Below are 16295 nucleotides of genomic sequence, written 5' to 3'. Positions count from 1 at the left end.
GTATTAGAATAGATCAGGACACCTTCACAAAGTAAACTGAGCAGAGACTCTTTTTGTAACTACAGGTTAGCATTGCAAGCATAATCAAATTAGGATATAGCGTTTCCAAGAATTGATGTTCTTATTCTATTGGAAACATAGAAGCTGGCTTTGTAAGCTCATCTTTCTTCAGGTCGAATGCGAGTCAAGAAGAGGAACCTAATAATTTTGGGAAAAACAAAACAAAACAAAACAAAATTACAGCAGTCTGTAGCAAATCCTGTTCCAAAAATATGGGGCTTTCTATATCTGCTGTTCTAGCACCCCTTGGCTTGATTCTGCTCTCAAATGTTCTAGACTCATGTCATCCTTACTTCCTTTCTTCCATGACTTCCAGTGAGCAAATGCCAGTAGCTTTTCTTGGATCCTATCCTTATGTCAACTTTCCTAATTTCAAAACATTTCACAGTACAATATGGTTTCCCAATTTGTGCCCTTAAATTCTTTTTCCTGTGTGGGTATCCTGGAAATACACATATGCTGGGATTTTATGTAAAGGCGGCATGTGATGGGGGAGGAGCAATTACTGTGCATACATATAGAAACAATTCTAAACAGATATGAGTGCATACGAACTAAAAATATTTGCTGACCATGATTATTATACATATTTTCGCACATTGTGTAGTAATTGGGTTGGGGGGAAACCAGGTGTGGGGCTTTTAAATAAACATTAAAAAATATCTGAAAGGCAAAGTCACACAGAAGAGTGACACAGATTTTTCCATCCTCTGATTCACTCCCTTCCCCTGCCATGGCTTGAGTGGTGGTGATGTTTGGAGCTTAGCTGATCTAAAGGCAGAAAGTAAGAGCTACTTGTAGACCTCCCCTGTGGGATCAAGGGCCCATTCTCTGCTCTGTTAGCAGCTCATAAGCAGGGAGCTGGATCAAAACTGAAGCAGGCAAGACATGCCCAAGTGGGATGCCAGCAAACTTCACCCTGAGTTTTGTTCCTGAAAGTGTATAACCTGTTAACTATTGCCATAAGAAAGTTTTTGTTTTCTAAGTCTATGTTATAAGTAAATCTGATCAGTTAGTAAGAAAAAGAAAATAAATTAGGACCCAGTGTGGTAACCTAGTGGTTAAAGTCCTCACCTTGCACAGCACATATGGGTGCTGGTTTTCATCCCGGCTATCTGACTTCCCATCCAGCTACTTGCTTGTTGCCTGAGAAAGCAGTGGAAGACATCCCAAGGCCTTGGGATCCTGCACCCATGTGGGAGACCTGGAAAGGGTTCCAGGCTTCTGGCTTTGGATCAGCGCAGCTCCAGTTATTGAGGCCCCTTAGGGAGTGAATCAACAAATGGAAGATTTTCCTGTCTCCTCCTCTCTGTATATTTGACTTTCCAATAAAACAAATAAAATATTTTTTTAAAAAACCAACATAAATTAATTGAGAGACATTTTAAAAGTTGAAGCATTATTTCCTAAGTATTATGAAACCATCAGTGTTCTAGAAGCAGTATAGTGGTTTCCATTATTTTGTGATATTACTTGTTTTTAAGTGTCACTGTGCCTTAAACAGATATATTTTATTTTTTAGAGAAAGATATCTACTTGTAAGAAATGAGAAGGGGGAAGAGAGAAAGCAAGTGCTTCTTTCACCCCATTTGTCCAATCTACCAATAGATCATAAGTTGGGGCTGTACCAAACAGAAGCTAGAAACTTTATGAGAAGCAGGATATTGTTCCATCACTTGCTGCTTTCTGGATGCATTAACAGAAAGCTAGATGAAGTGTAGCAGCCAGAACTCAATGGAAATACGGGCATCTCAACTGGTGCTTGACCCATTATGCCCTGAGGCTAGTCTTGGCACCTCTGTTCTCAATATTGCTATGCAACAACTGTACTATTAATTGAGTGTGTTGTTGGTCAGATTAGCTAGTTATGATTTGTTGATTTTTTTATCTTTTGAAAATAACAGAAACGTGATGACACATTTTCCCAAATTTTTTTAAATTTACATAATTTTTAATTTCCCAAATATTTTTAATTTGCACAATTTCTTTAACTTTACTCATAGAAATTGATCAATGATGGTGAAGAATTGTTAACTGGATTTAAAAGGCAATGATATATATATTTAGAGAGAGATATATGTATATATATATATACACACTTAACAGAAATGTCAATGCTTCAGGTAGGTGATTTCAGAAGGTGTCCGAGTATTTCACAATATCTTTGCACAGACAACTTGGTAGGTATCGTCAAGATGTGCATCTATTTTCCCTAGAGTCTTGAAAGAGACTGATCTTATTCCTTGCTATGGCTAACACAAGGTAATAAAAATGATATTGTTTATTCTAAAACCAGGTCCTGCTCTGAGGTCCTGATTGCCTCTGCCTTATCTGTTAAAATTTTGCCTCCACCTTGATAAACAAGTTTGGGCTTGTCTAAGGGTAAATGAGACGGCAGGTAGACTCACTGTTTCTTATAGATTTCCTTGTATATAGTTCATAGCTGCCCATTTGACTCACACTTGCACCATAAACAACCACACTTATCGAAATTGCCTACAAGGCACGTATTCTTGAAGCAAAAGCAGCTGTTTCCAGTTGTGAGTCACTGTGTCTCAGGGGTATGTTTTAATCACCCCTTTTCCTTGGTTCTGTGCTCAGACAAGCATTTCTGCATGTGCGTCTTCTTTTCATCATCGCCTTCCACGTGGCATGAAAATGTTGGAATTTTTTTTCTGAAAAGCGCTCATATACAAAGAAGCTGTGTATCAAGTGGTTAAAACGCTCACCTTGGTTCACTTTCAGTTCAGATGCATATCTAGTCAGAAACCATGTCTGGATCCTTGTATGTGTCACTGGTCTCTGAATCCACCGGGGATCTTATTTGAAACCTTTAAGGCTTTTTACCTAGGAAGAACATTATCTTAAATGTAAGACACCCCATGTTTAAAGAAAAGGAGAAACTAATAATGTGATGGTACCCTACAAATGAGTAAAAAAAGCCGATTGACAAATAGAACAGAAAAACAGAACTAGAATCGTGAATTTGGCTATATTACAATTTAAAAGATTTAGATATTTCCTTGTGTGAAACTGATCTACATATTGAAATATAAGCAATCATTACAACTCTATCTTTGTGAGAGACAAGTGGATTTATTTTTTAAGGAAACAATGATAAGTAAAAGTGTCCTGTCTGAGACTCTGGTTTGTATTTAATGATAATAATGACATAAAATAGCTAAATTTTCATAGATGAGATCCTTATGGAGCTGAGTTTCTTATTATTGAAGAACAAGGACTAGTCAGAAAAGTTCACTTTTAAGGTACATATAGCTTTTATTAGTAATAAATTGTTTCCATACAGAATTTAACAACTATAGCTGATGAGGTCACTAAAATTTATGTTCTACATCTTAGGAATTCTATGCTTCAGCCTGAAAGCTGACTGTAGTTATCAGGTGATTTTAGGACACTGGATGCAGCAATTATTTTCAATCAATGCTACACTACTTAGAGAAAATTTAAGAGCTAGTAAAATATACAGTGCTTAATGTGATGAACTGTGCGTCACAAGGCACTGATGGGTGGTTATCTTCTAGTAAATGACCACAGACTGGATGGAATGCCTGTGTCGACCTGATATTTTCCTAACACCTTTTTCACCTTCAAGAAGGGTAATTACTGAATTCCCATGCTCATTAAAGAAGCAGTCAAATGAATTGCCTGGTTATTAAGTTTATATGAATGACTCTTTAAGATATTTAGCAGTTAACTGTCCTTAAACAAATGGAAGTGATTTAGCGGAGGGATTGGAGAGCCTGCAGTTTGAGTTAGGAGAATAACCACATTAATAACACTGTCCACAGATTATCTCACTTGGTTTCCATGTTGTGTAAAATAGACGACCAAGAGACCAAAACTTGACCGTGAACTAAGCTAGCTACTTAAAGCAAAATAAACTCCTTTCTGCAACACAAATTCAGTTAAATAAATCTTAGAAAAAAGATGATCAATAGGAATTTTTATTTATTCCATCAGTTTACCTCCAGTGGTGAGACTGCCAAGCAAAATACAGCTAGTTAAAAATCAGACATATGGAGCATTTAATCTTAATTGAATACTTTGTTCTCAGCTTTGCATTATTTTTATTTTCATTATTATTATTATTATTTTTATTGAAGAGGCAGATATACAGAGAGGAGAAACAGAGAGGAAGTTCTTCATCCAATGGTTCACACCCCAAGCGACTGCAATGGCTGGAGCTGAGCCAATCTGAAGCCAGGAGACTCCTCCGGGTCTCCCACACCGGTGCAGGGTCCCAAAGTCTTGGCCTATTCTGCATTCTGAAGCCACAAGCAGGGAGCTGGATGGGAAGCAGGGCCGCCAAGATTAGAACCGGTGCCCATATGGGATCCCGGCCATTCAAGGCTAGGACCTTAACCACTATGCTATCATGATGAGCCCCTCAGCTTTGTATTTCTTATTCTGTGCACTTTTTTGAATTTTATTTTATTTTGATTTTCTTAATTTTATTTCTTATTTATAATACAATTCCATAAGCTCTGAAATTTCCCTTGTCCCCTCCCCTAATTTCCTCTCCCTACTCTAATTTATCCCGTATTTTAACAATAATATACTCCTTCATAAACAGTCATGAATTCACCATTCTGCTATTTAAGTGTATCCTAACATTGTTGGTATAGATGATGGTAGAATGTTCAGCATCCTATTGTCAAGATATGTTTAAGAGTTTCACTGGGAGTCCATCTTTGGTTTGGATGAAAAGACACATATGGCATTGTATCATCACATCTGGGTATGATTGTCTCTATTAGACAGTTACTATTCATTCCCCTAAATTAATAACTATACAACAAAATAAACAATATGGATAAAGTTAAAAATAATTGTGACACCATGAAGTTAAAATACAGGTTACTGACTGACCATTGTGGTGATAAAGAAATAAAAAAAAAAGAAAACTAAAAAATTATCCTGGAAAGTTGCTAATATATGACCTATGAGTCATTGAATAATTTAATAATAGAAACAAGCTCTCTTCAAGTGAACATAAGGAAAAGATCCTTAAATATGCAAGTGAAAAAAAAAAATCAACTGACATATAAAGGAATGCCAATTAAACTCATGGAAGACCTCTCACAGGAAACTATAGGCAAGAGAATGGGGCGACATATTCCAGACTCTAAGAGCAAAAAATTGTCAGCCCAGGATAACATACCTAGCAAAATATCCTCTCTCTTGCAGAATTTCAATCTTTTTAATGGGTGAGTAGTATTCTACGGAGTAGTTACGCAACAGCTTTTTCATCCACTCATCTGTTGACGGACATCTGTGTTGCTCCCATGTCTTTGCTCTTATAGATCGTGTTGTTACAAATGTAGCATGGCAGATCCCTTTCTCATATGTATATCTCTCTTCTTTTGAAATCATACAGAGGGTCTATTTTCAGTCCTCTCAGCACTCTCCATACTGACTTCCATATTGGTTGTACTACCTGCACCCCCACCAGCAGTGGAGGAGGGGACCTTTCTCTCCCTATCCACACAAACAGGTGTTGTTCATAGAGTTTGAATGTAGGCAATTTTCACTGAAGTTGGGTGGAATCTCAGTGTGGTTTTCATTGGGATCTCCCTTTGGCTAGGGAGTCTGAGCATTTTTTTTTAAATGCCTATTAGATATTTACAGGTTTTTTTTATTTTGAAAAAAAAATCTCTCTAGGTGATTTTATATATTTTAGTATAACTTTATACTTAAGTCAAATATGATAGTTTCCATTTTGCATAATCACCATGTTTAGAAAGTAAAACAAAAGATAAATTTAAATAAATTTAAAAAGTATATAAAGCAGCCTTGGAATCTGTTTGTTATCTACATTCATTGAATTTTGTTTTACTTATAACCTCCTCTGAGACCCAATGGCTCTCTGTACCATTCAACACAAAGTAAAGTACAGTTTCTTTCATCTTTTTGTGAATGCACTGCTAACCATTCATGTGTTCATCCACAAACATCTCAGTCTCTCGAAAAGAAGCATATTGAATTTGAATTTGACACTTCTGATTTTAAGCAGTATTGTATACTTGTCTGCTATTAAATGGTTAATCAACACTATGTAACTCAAGCTTAATCATCATGAGTAAACTTTAGAACTTCTGAACAAAATCATTATTAAACTCTTCAAGTTTTGAAAGATTACATACAATTGCAACATTCATATAAAAATGCATATATTTTTACACATACACACATATAAGGAAGTTTACAGATGTCCTTATATAGATATAAATATGTATATGTATTGTTATAATAATATCTGATGCATAATATAATTTTATATAATATAATGGTATATGAATTATAAAATACGTTTTATATAAAATAACATAAATTTTATGTAATATAAAATGTCATTCATAGATTACCTAATGTCTGATATGATCACTACTGTAAAATGTAATGGAAACTAAGAGAGCAAACTTATAACCTATCTTTTTTAATGTATCACAATTACATTTGATGTCCAATTCAATTTTACACATGACTTTATGTAATATCTACTTTGTTTCTCTTAATTTATCTTACCATAAAGTTCAGTAAAAGGTTGACAATGTAGAAAGTTCATGTTAAAGGGAAAGATGGTTTAAAGCAGATTTTAATGAGAATAGACTAATTTTTAAATAGGCTTTAAAACAACAACCCATCAGGCAATAAAAACTTCCACTTGGGTTCATTTTAAGGGAAGTAAATCCCCCCAATGAAAGTCAATTCAGTTGTGGATGGGATAAGACAGTTAATTTTAAGAGAGATTGTGCCACCATCTACATCTGTTGATTTCTTAAGAAGTATGAATTTCAGAAAGAAGGACATCATTAGCAGCAGACATATTTAGAAGCACTAAAAAGGTAAAACATACATTTAGCATAGAGCAGTAATAGATTTACTCATAGCTACAGGTTATCAGGATATCATTAACAGCTTCACACTATGCAAATGTTTTCAAACAGAATAAGCTAAGCATGTAACAAGGTAGGGTGTTCATCCTAAAGCATTTATTTCATGTTGCTTAAAATTTGAAGGGGGAAATAGTTACATCTTTCCAATCATAGTAAACCATGAATCTTTATGCTGTGTCAAATCTATTCTTGTTCCAGTATACCTGTTTTGTGGTTTTTAGATCAAACTGATTTTAGAGCCCTGCTGAGTAACATAAGCCATCATATTATTTCTGATTCATTTTGTGTCTGTCTGGAAAGCTATAGAGAAGTACTTTGTAAAGTGTACTTCTGCTATAGTTAATGTCCCTTTTCAATTTTTGAAGATCCAAAATCTTACCTCTCAAATTTAGTGTACAGAACTGTAATCTTTTTTTTTTAATATTTATTTTATTTTTATTGGAAAGGCGGATATACAGAGAGGAGAGACAGAGAGGAAGATCTTCCGTCCGATGATCCACTCCCAAGTGAGCACAACGGTCGATGCTATGCTGATCCTAAGCCAGGAGCCTCTTCTGGGTCTCCCACGCGGGTGCAGGGTCCCAAAGCCCCGGGCCGTCCTCCACTGCTTTCCCAGGCCACAAGCGGGGAGCTGGATGGGAAGAGGGGTCGCTGGGATTAGAACTGGCGCCCACATGGGATCCTGGGGCGTGCAAGGTGAGGACCTTAACCACTGCGCCACCGCGCTGGGCCCCAGAACTGTAATCTCACAGCCAGTTCTACATAAAGGAAACACCAGATGAATTTGTAAGTTCTCAAGAAATAGTCAAGTTGTCCTTTTTTTGAAACAAATTGTAATTCATATATTTAATTGAAATGTTTCCTTTCTCTCATGTTGTTTAGTCTCTCTGACTTATTGTTTAATTTTGAAACATTGACTTGCATTTTCCCATTAATGATTAGTAAGATGATATGTAAGAGTTTGTACACTAAAAATCCTCTTTTTTAAGTTTACCCTCTATGTTTCATATGTGATTATTTAACTTATTATACCAGGATCAGGAGATGGTCACCGGAAGCTGAGACTATGTCCTTGTTGGCATCTCTGAAGGCTGTATGTTGCTTAGTCCCATAACCTCAGCGAACCGTAGGCTACCAGTCATCTGAATGATTCTGGAATGTACACCACTCTCCATATCTCTCAAGTAAGATTACCACAGTATTTACATCTTTATTTTAGCCTGGTGAGAACTTACTTGGAGAAGAGCATCGAGTCAATACTAGTTTTGGCTCCTACATTTGTATTCAGGAATTCTCTACTACTCTGAGTTTTAAATTTAATACATGTATTCTGTCCAATACTTTTAAAGCTTGTCTGAGTTTTATTTTACTATGATATATTTATGTGTTGAATTATGTAGAATAGGTTTTAATCTTGAACTTTTGAAATAGAACCTACTAAAGTGTCAAGCATCATGAGCAATTAAAAGCTGTTATTTGATTTGTGATTTAAGTATCTATTTGTAAAGGAATGGAATGTGTTGAATTAATTCTATTAGAAGAACTTTCTGAAATAGCTAAGATCTTATGCTCACAGATTTTGCACAATACATCCCAATGAACAAAACGAAAATACTTCTTGGCAAGATTCTGTTTTGAAAATCTTGGCAAAGATCTCAGATCTCGCTTGGGTCATGTGTCTATTTTTGGAAAATGAATGAGAACAGAAACGTTTCTTTTATGTTATCTCCAGTATGCAAGATGTAAGAGGAAAAGCCTTGGAGGAAATTACCCTGGCAGAATTGAAAGTAATGGGCAAAGAAAATCCTTTCTATTTCTTGTATATTTACAATAATGATTTCATTTTCTAGATATATCGAATATATAGAATTCAATGGCTGTATCTTTTAGAACTAAAACATATATCCTTATATACTATTTTCTTTCTTTTTTTTTTCTTTTCATCTCTCATTTATTGTCTTTTTAAATTTTTTTCACATAGCCTATGTCTGTTTCTAGACGTCAGTGGCTGTTATAGGGAACCCATGCCCTGCCAACAACATCCGGATTATTTTGGGAAGCTGCTATGTGTATCTCACGTATGCTTAAGAACAAGTTTAAGGGCCCGGCACGGTGGCGCAAGTGGTTAAAGTCCTCGCCTTGCATGCCCGGGATCCCGTATGGACACCGGTTCTATCCCGGCAGCCCAGCTTCCTTTCCAGCTCCCTGCCTGTGGCCTGGGAAAGCAGTCGAGGACAGCCCAAAGCTTTGGGAACCTGCACCCGCGTGGGAGACCCAGAAGAGGCTCCTGGTGTTAGATCGGCATAGCATAGGCCGTTGTGCTCACTTGGGGAGTGAATCATCGGACGGAAGATCTTCCTCTCCGACTCTCCTCTCTGTATATCCGCCTTTCAAATGAAAAAAAAAAAAAAAAAAAAAGAACAAGTTCAAGCAGTCAACCCCAGTTTTCTCTGCCATCCTTCCTGCTACAGTTACAGCTACGAAGTTCACTGCTGATATCTTGATTACAAAGAGCTGAATTGCTTTTGCAGCTGAACTTAGTTTGGCCCAGAGGTTTCCAGGGCATTTCTGTAGCTTCTTCTCCTTATTGGAATATTTGCTTGTTAAGACTAATGTGATACACAGCTGAGAGCCAAATATGTTCTTTAGTGCTTGCTGTACTAGAGTCATACTGAGCTATGTAGAGTGCCTCTTTTGCTAAAGCTACTTTCCAAAAATCCATGGGTGATACCTGTTTCCCTTAACATTATCATCCAGTGTTAATGTGGCTTTATCCACAGTCTTTTGCATTTTTTTTTATTTTTTTGCTTTTTAAAAGCTGATATTCAGTACTTGACTGAAGACCTCACATAACTGAGCCAATCCTGTGAACTCAAGGCTTAAAAATCAAAACATTGTTAAATTTAAGAACACAACAAATTCTAGCTAAGTGCTCAGGACTTTCTGCTAAATCATCCAGATGTTTTATTTTGTTTTGTTTTGTTTTCAGTCACATGAGAAGTTCCCAAAAGTATGCAGTTGACCATTTCAGTAACTATATTTGAAGAATTTTTGCACCAATAAGTGGTCTCTCTCCTACTAACTCCCACCCTCTAATTTAATCCAATCCGGCTACACTAAAGCCTCCTATCCAGTTTTCAACCAGTTGATCTTAATATGTTGATTTACAGGCTGTTATCAGCAGAATTTTATCTCTTCGAGTTTCTATGATGAAATCTTCAAATGCGGAAGTTTGTAATATGCACTTAAAATATTTAAACTGATAATTAAGAATGATGCCATCAGGTAATCAAGGAAGCCAGGCTGATTTCATATAGAAAAAACCAAAAAAGACATGTTGTCTTATGGTCCTTGAGGGTCAGAGTGCAAGGTTTGAATTTTGGTGATAACATTTCTCTTGAGGAAGTCCAGAGGCGACAGAAATGCATTCTAGTCCAGGGAACAGGAATATTTCACACCTCTGTCTCTCCACCTGTGTGTATCTCTGATTTGTCTGAGGATGCTTGAACCTAGTAACCAAGTGACTGCCCTAATGCCTTCCTAATGGCTCACTTCTAAATAATGCAGTTGAATTTAATTTTAATTTTAAAATTTAGTTTAATTTTCATCAAAATATTGGCAACATGTTAGGCTCAGAAACAAATTTTCTGAGTTTTGGGAAGAGATATTCAAGCCACATTGAGTTCCAATTCAATCTGATTGACATTCTCACAAAGAAAAAAAAAAGAAAATTGAGAAATACGCATGATCACAAAGAGTTTGTAAATAGAAGTTAAGTGGCCATTTCCAAATCAACAAGAGCAGGATTTCAGAACTAATTGCCCTGCTAATAACCAGCTCTTGCATGGTGAGTCTACCGAAATACAAGGGAAAAAAAAACATTTCCATTGTTTAATGTACTAAGGCTTGCTGACCTTATTTCTCAGATGAAAAGAGGAAAACATTTCTTGTGAATTATTACAAAAGTTAAGTATAACCCCAAGTCTACTCAGAGCAGCAGCAGTACTTCTTGTAGATGATTTATCATTCACGTTTTCAGGCACAAAAGATTCAATGGCAGGCCTGGCACAATAACGTAGCAGTTAAATCCCTCGCCTTGCATGCACGGGATCCCATGTGGGTGCCAGTTCTAATCCCGGCAGCCTCGCTTCCCTTCCAGCTCCCTGTTCGTGGCCTGGGAAAGCATTGGAGGACAACCCCAGGCCTTGGAATCCTGCACCTGTGTGGGAGACCTGGCAAGAGCTCCTGGCTCTTGGCTTCGGATTGGTTCAGCTCCAGCCGTTGCTGCTGCTTGGGGAGTCAACCATCAGATGAAAGATATTCCTCTCTGTCTCTCCTCCTTTCTGTATATCTTCCTTTCCAATAAAAACAAATAAATCGTAAAAAAAAATATTGAATGGCTCTTTATCGCCACACTCAGGAGTATGAACCTCACAATTCAGATTACTACAAAAACAAGCTATGGTGACCCATTCCAGAATAAGCAGGTTAGGAATGGTGAGAGTGGAGCTCAGCATTCCATTTTTTTATATGTGTGGAGAATTGTGGGTCATGGATCATAATGGACTAAAGATAGCAAGAACATTAATGTAGCTTTGTGTGGAAAATAAAAGATACCAATCTAATGATGTCAGTGTTTTTTAGTCACCAACTGTTTCTTGTCGTCCCTCTCTGCCCTGTGATTTGGTGCCTTTCAGAGGCAGTTCAGCAGAGCCCAGAATGCAGTACAACTGTGATTTGGATAATTTCCTTCTTCATTTATTTTGAGGGCTATCTCTCCAGTAGGTATTCATATCTTATGCATACTGTTGTTCTATTGGTAATGTTTGTATTTTAATTATATGAGCAATACTGCCATTTTATTACCCCTAAGAAGAAATATTAAGTTACAGAAAAAGAGAATAAGGTCAATGGAACAGAATAGAAAATCCAGAAGGAAGCCAACACACAATCCGGGTGAAAAGCCTCATCTCTTAGACAAGTGCTGTTAGGACTATTGGATAGAAGACTGCAGAGGTAAGACGCAAGACCCCCACCTCACCCTACAACAAAAATCAGTGATGAATGAATCGAGGACATACATCTGCACCCATAAATCACAAAACTGTTAGAGGAAAATATATGGAACACTGCAAAATACAGGCATTGGTAAAGACTTCTTAGAAAAATCACCCAAAGCACAGGCAGTCAAAGCCACAATAAGCAAATGGGACTATATTATGAAGAAGCTTCTGTACAGCAGAGGAAATGATAAACCAAGCAAAGAAGCAATCAAGAGAACTGAAGAAAAATTTTGCACACTACGGAACTGATAGGAGACCAATATCCAGGATTGAGAAAGGGCTTCAGAAACCCAGTGAGGCTAAAAGAAACAATCTTGTGAAGAAGTGGGTGAAGGAGTTGAACCGACATTTTTCAGCAGAACAAACTCCAATGACTAATAGACATTTTAAAAAAATTCTCAGGATCTGAGGTATCAGTGAAATATAAATGCAAAGCACATTGAAGTTCAACCTAATCCCACTGAGAATGACCTACATTCAAAACTCTACTAACAACACCTGCTGGTTTAATGTGGGAAGAAAGTTGCAGTCCCTCACTGTTGGGAGTGTAGGCTGCTAGCACAACCACTATGGAAGTCAGTATGGAGAGTGGTAAGAAAATGGAAAATTGATCTGCTGTGTGACCCAGTTATCACATTTCTGAGAACATATACAAAGGAAATGAAATCTGAATATGAGGAAGGGATCTGTAATTCTTTATTACAGCAGTGCAATCTACCTCAGTAAAGACATGGAAGTAACCTAGATGTCCATCAGTACAGGAGTAGTTGAAGAAGCTGTGGGGAATCTACTTGATGGAGTACTAACTGGCAAGTAAAAATAATAAAATTCTGCCATTTGCAACAAATGGTCCCAGCTAGAGATTATTATGTTCAATGAAATAAGTAAATCTCAAAAGTACAAGTGTGTGTGCTCTCTCAGATATAGGGCAAGCTGCATGAAAAAATATAAGACCGAAAAGATATAGGGAAATATGCATATACACATAATCATCTAGAAGAACTGTATAATAGACTATCGTGTTGTAATATAAAGATTCAAAGCAGATATGTATCTCAGTTTCCAAATCAAAGATGGATTCCCAATAAAACTGCTGGATTGGAGTGCCTCCTTAGCGCAGTAGGCAGCGCGTCAGTCTCATAAAACTGCTGGATATATCTTCACAATAGGAAGCTGGACTCTGCCATTCTCCTTACCTACAATACCAGGATACTCCTATATAATAGAAAGATGGACTTACGACTGTCTTTGAAGGACTATATTTTTGTATAAAATAACAGAAATCTGTTGGCAGAGGGGAAATCCCCAAGCCATTAGAACTGTATCACTAATAAACAAATAAATAGTCACAAAAAACAAATTGTAAAACTTTGGGTTTTATTTTGTATCTGGTACATCAACAAAGTAAAAATCAATTTAACAGCTCCTATACTTTAATATTGACTAATGTGTTAAAAACTATATGAGTAAGTTATTGAGAGGATCATGATGATCTCATGTTATTAAAAAGACACAGTTTTTAAAAATTAGAGGTGATTATGTCATTGACTCTATCAATGCTATATCATATCAGTTTTTAAAACTATCCCCAAATTTTCTTAAGTATTTATGATTTGGTACATACGTTTTGATTTGCATACTGAAGGTTGATAAACCTGTAAAAGTACCTAAATAAGAAACCTGACCTACACAAGTGTGTCTGTGTGTGCCCAAGTAATCATAAAACCATACATGTATATTTATAAACCTAAAGTTGTCTTAGGTATAGCTCACCCTACATTCAATTTTTTTTAAAGATTTATTTTTATTATTTTTTGATTGGAAAGGCAGATATACAGAGAGGAGAGACAGAGAGGAAGATCTTCCGTCCGATGATTCACTCCCCAAGTGAGTGCAACGGGCCGATACTATGCCGGTCCGAAACCAGGAGCCTCTTCCGGGTCTCCCATGCGGGTGCAGGTTCCCAAAGCTTTGGGCCGTCCTCGACTGCTTTCCCGGTCCACAGGCAGGGAGCTGGAAGGGAAGCGGGGCTGCCGGGATTAGAACCGGCGCCCATATGGGATCCCGGGCGAGCAAGGCGAGGACCTTAACCACTTGCGCCACCACGCCGGACCCCCTACATTCAATTTTTGAAAAGCAGATTACAGACAGACAGAGAAACACAGAGAGAATCTTCATCGTTCGGTTCACTTGCCATATGGCCGCAGTGGCCAGAGTTTAGCCAATCTGAAGTGAGGAGCCAGTAACCTATTCCAGGGGTGTAACATGGGTGGAGGGGCACACGTTCTCCACTGCATTCCCAGTCCATAAACAGGTTCATAAGAAGCGAAGTAGATGGGATTAGAACTGGTACCCTTATGAGATGTTGGCGCTGCGGGCACAGGAATAAGCTGTTGTGCAACAACATCACTGGCCATGACACCAGCTTTTAAATTAAATTAACACTTTGATCAGAAAAGCAAGTATGTCTCAATTGCTTTTCTTATTACTCCTTTAGCAGGGTACTTATTTTGCATGTGATGTTGTTAAAAAGTGCAGACCAGAGTATTTTGATCAATGATGCCTTTAATTAACATGCAGAAGTTCACAGGGGTGCCTCGGAATTTCTCATCTTAGATGCTTAGGCTAATCATTATTGGATTAAATAAGGATTAATCACTGACTTTCCTCATGTCCAACAACAGGAGCTGGAGTATAGCCAAAGAACCTCTCAATAAGCCCCCATACGCCCACCCCCAGCCCTGGTTCCTGTGCAGGTCTGTCTGTCCCACATCCCATTCAATTTTCATATATATCAGTGCGTGCCGTAACCTATCTCAATCCTTTGCGACCCTATTATCCAGCCCATACTCACACTGGCAAGTGTCACTGCCTGTATAGCCAGGCCAGTGTCCACCCGTGATGCTCATGTTTACCAATTGGTGTTGCACCCCTTCAGAGATGTACTCGCAGTTTCCCTACTGGGCGAATTTCCAGTCACGGATCTTGCTCTCTCCAAGTGTTTCTGCAGTCTAGCCTCACAGGGCTTACCCCCAGTCCCAGTAATTGCTAGCTGATGCTGTAGCAAAAACCAACTGTTGTAGCAATACCCAGCCTGATATGTCCCCAGTCCCAGTTCTCATGTTTATCAGTAGAAATGTTGGCCCAGCAGGGAAACCTGCATGGCTCTCCCCAACGCACACACAGGTCTCACTTGTGCTGTTGGGACCAGTTGCCATTGGGTTGTATAGCTTGGCTCAGCCCGGTCTGCCTCAAGTGTCAGCCTGCGGTAGTGGATGCTACAGTTTACTCTACAGCAACCAGTCCCCCAGTCCCAACCACAGTGCGAACTGTCTGGTGTTGCTGCCCAACTCGGACTGTTCTGTACCCCATCCTTGTTCAAAGATCTGCCACTGAGTGTTGTGAACTGGCCCAGCTTGGCATAGCCCCAGACCTTACCTACAGGTCTACAGGGAGGTAATGTAATATGGTCTGGTGTGGGTTGCTCTCAGCCTTGGTTCTTAAGTCCATTTGCAGGGACTGTATCCTGACATAGGAGTTTCCCCAAGCTCCCCAGCATGTCTCCTCCCAGGGGACAATCTCATGCATACTGATGGGTCCTTGGCCCAGGCTGACTTAATCCACCTCATGCCTTGGCAGGACCAGTGGTCTAGCCCATCTGGCCTACACTCCTTGCAGTTCTTATCCATTCTGGTTCATCCATTTATGCAGACAAAAATACCTAGATGTATATCAGAAGTACCTATCTGGAGCAGTGAGTGAAAATATAGGGCCTGGAAAATTACAGTTAAAAAGTATGGACTTTGCCTATTTCTAGTTAACTTCAAAATGTAATGAACAATTGGATGCAGAAATAGCTGTAAAGAACACAAATACTCTGTCCTCACCTTGGATTCTTGAGAAAGACTGATAGAGATATGAGATTTATATCAATGTTTACAGAGAACCTGAAGACTGAATAGTGAATAAACACCCCTGAATGGTCAACATACCTGGTCATTGTTCTTTCCCAAAGAGTCAATGAAGTAATTGGTAGTGAGTTTTTCACTTGTCAGAAATAAGTCATTATCTTTGGTGAAATTAAAGAAAACTTGGTTCCCTAAGTTTTTGTTTGTGTATTTTTTTGATTGATTACATTGCATCATGTGACACAGTTTTATAGGCACTGGGATTCCCCCCACCACTCCCCAAACCCTCCCCCCATGGTGGGTTCCTCCGCCTTGTTGCATTACCACAGTTCAAATTTAGTTGAGAT

Source organism: Ochotona curzoniae, unplaced genomic scaffold (genome assembly GCF_017591425.1).
Source record: "Ochotona curzoniae isolate NIBS_2020 unplaced genomic scaffold, NIBS_Ocur_1.0 contig_3432, whole genome shotgun sequence".
Classification (NCBI taxonomy): domain Eukaryota; kingdom Metazoa; phylum Chordata; class Mammalia; order Lagomorpha; family Ochotonidae; genus Ochotona; species Ochotona curzoniae.
The sequence above is the reverse complement of the archived record's forward strand: the minus strand, read 5'-3'. Positions refer to the sequence as shown.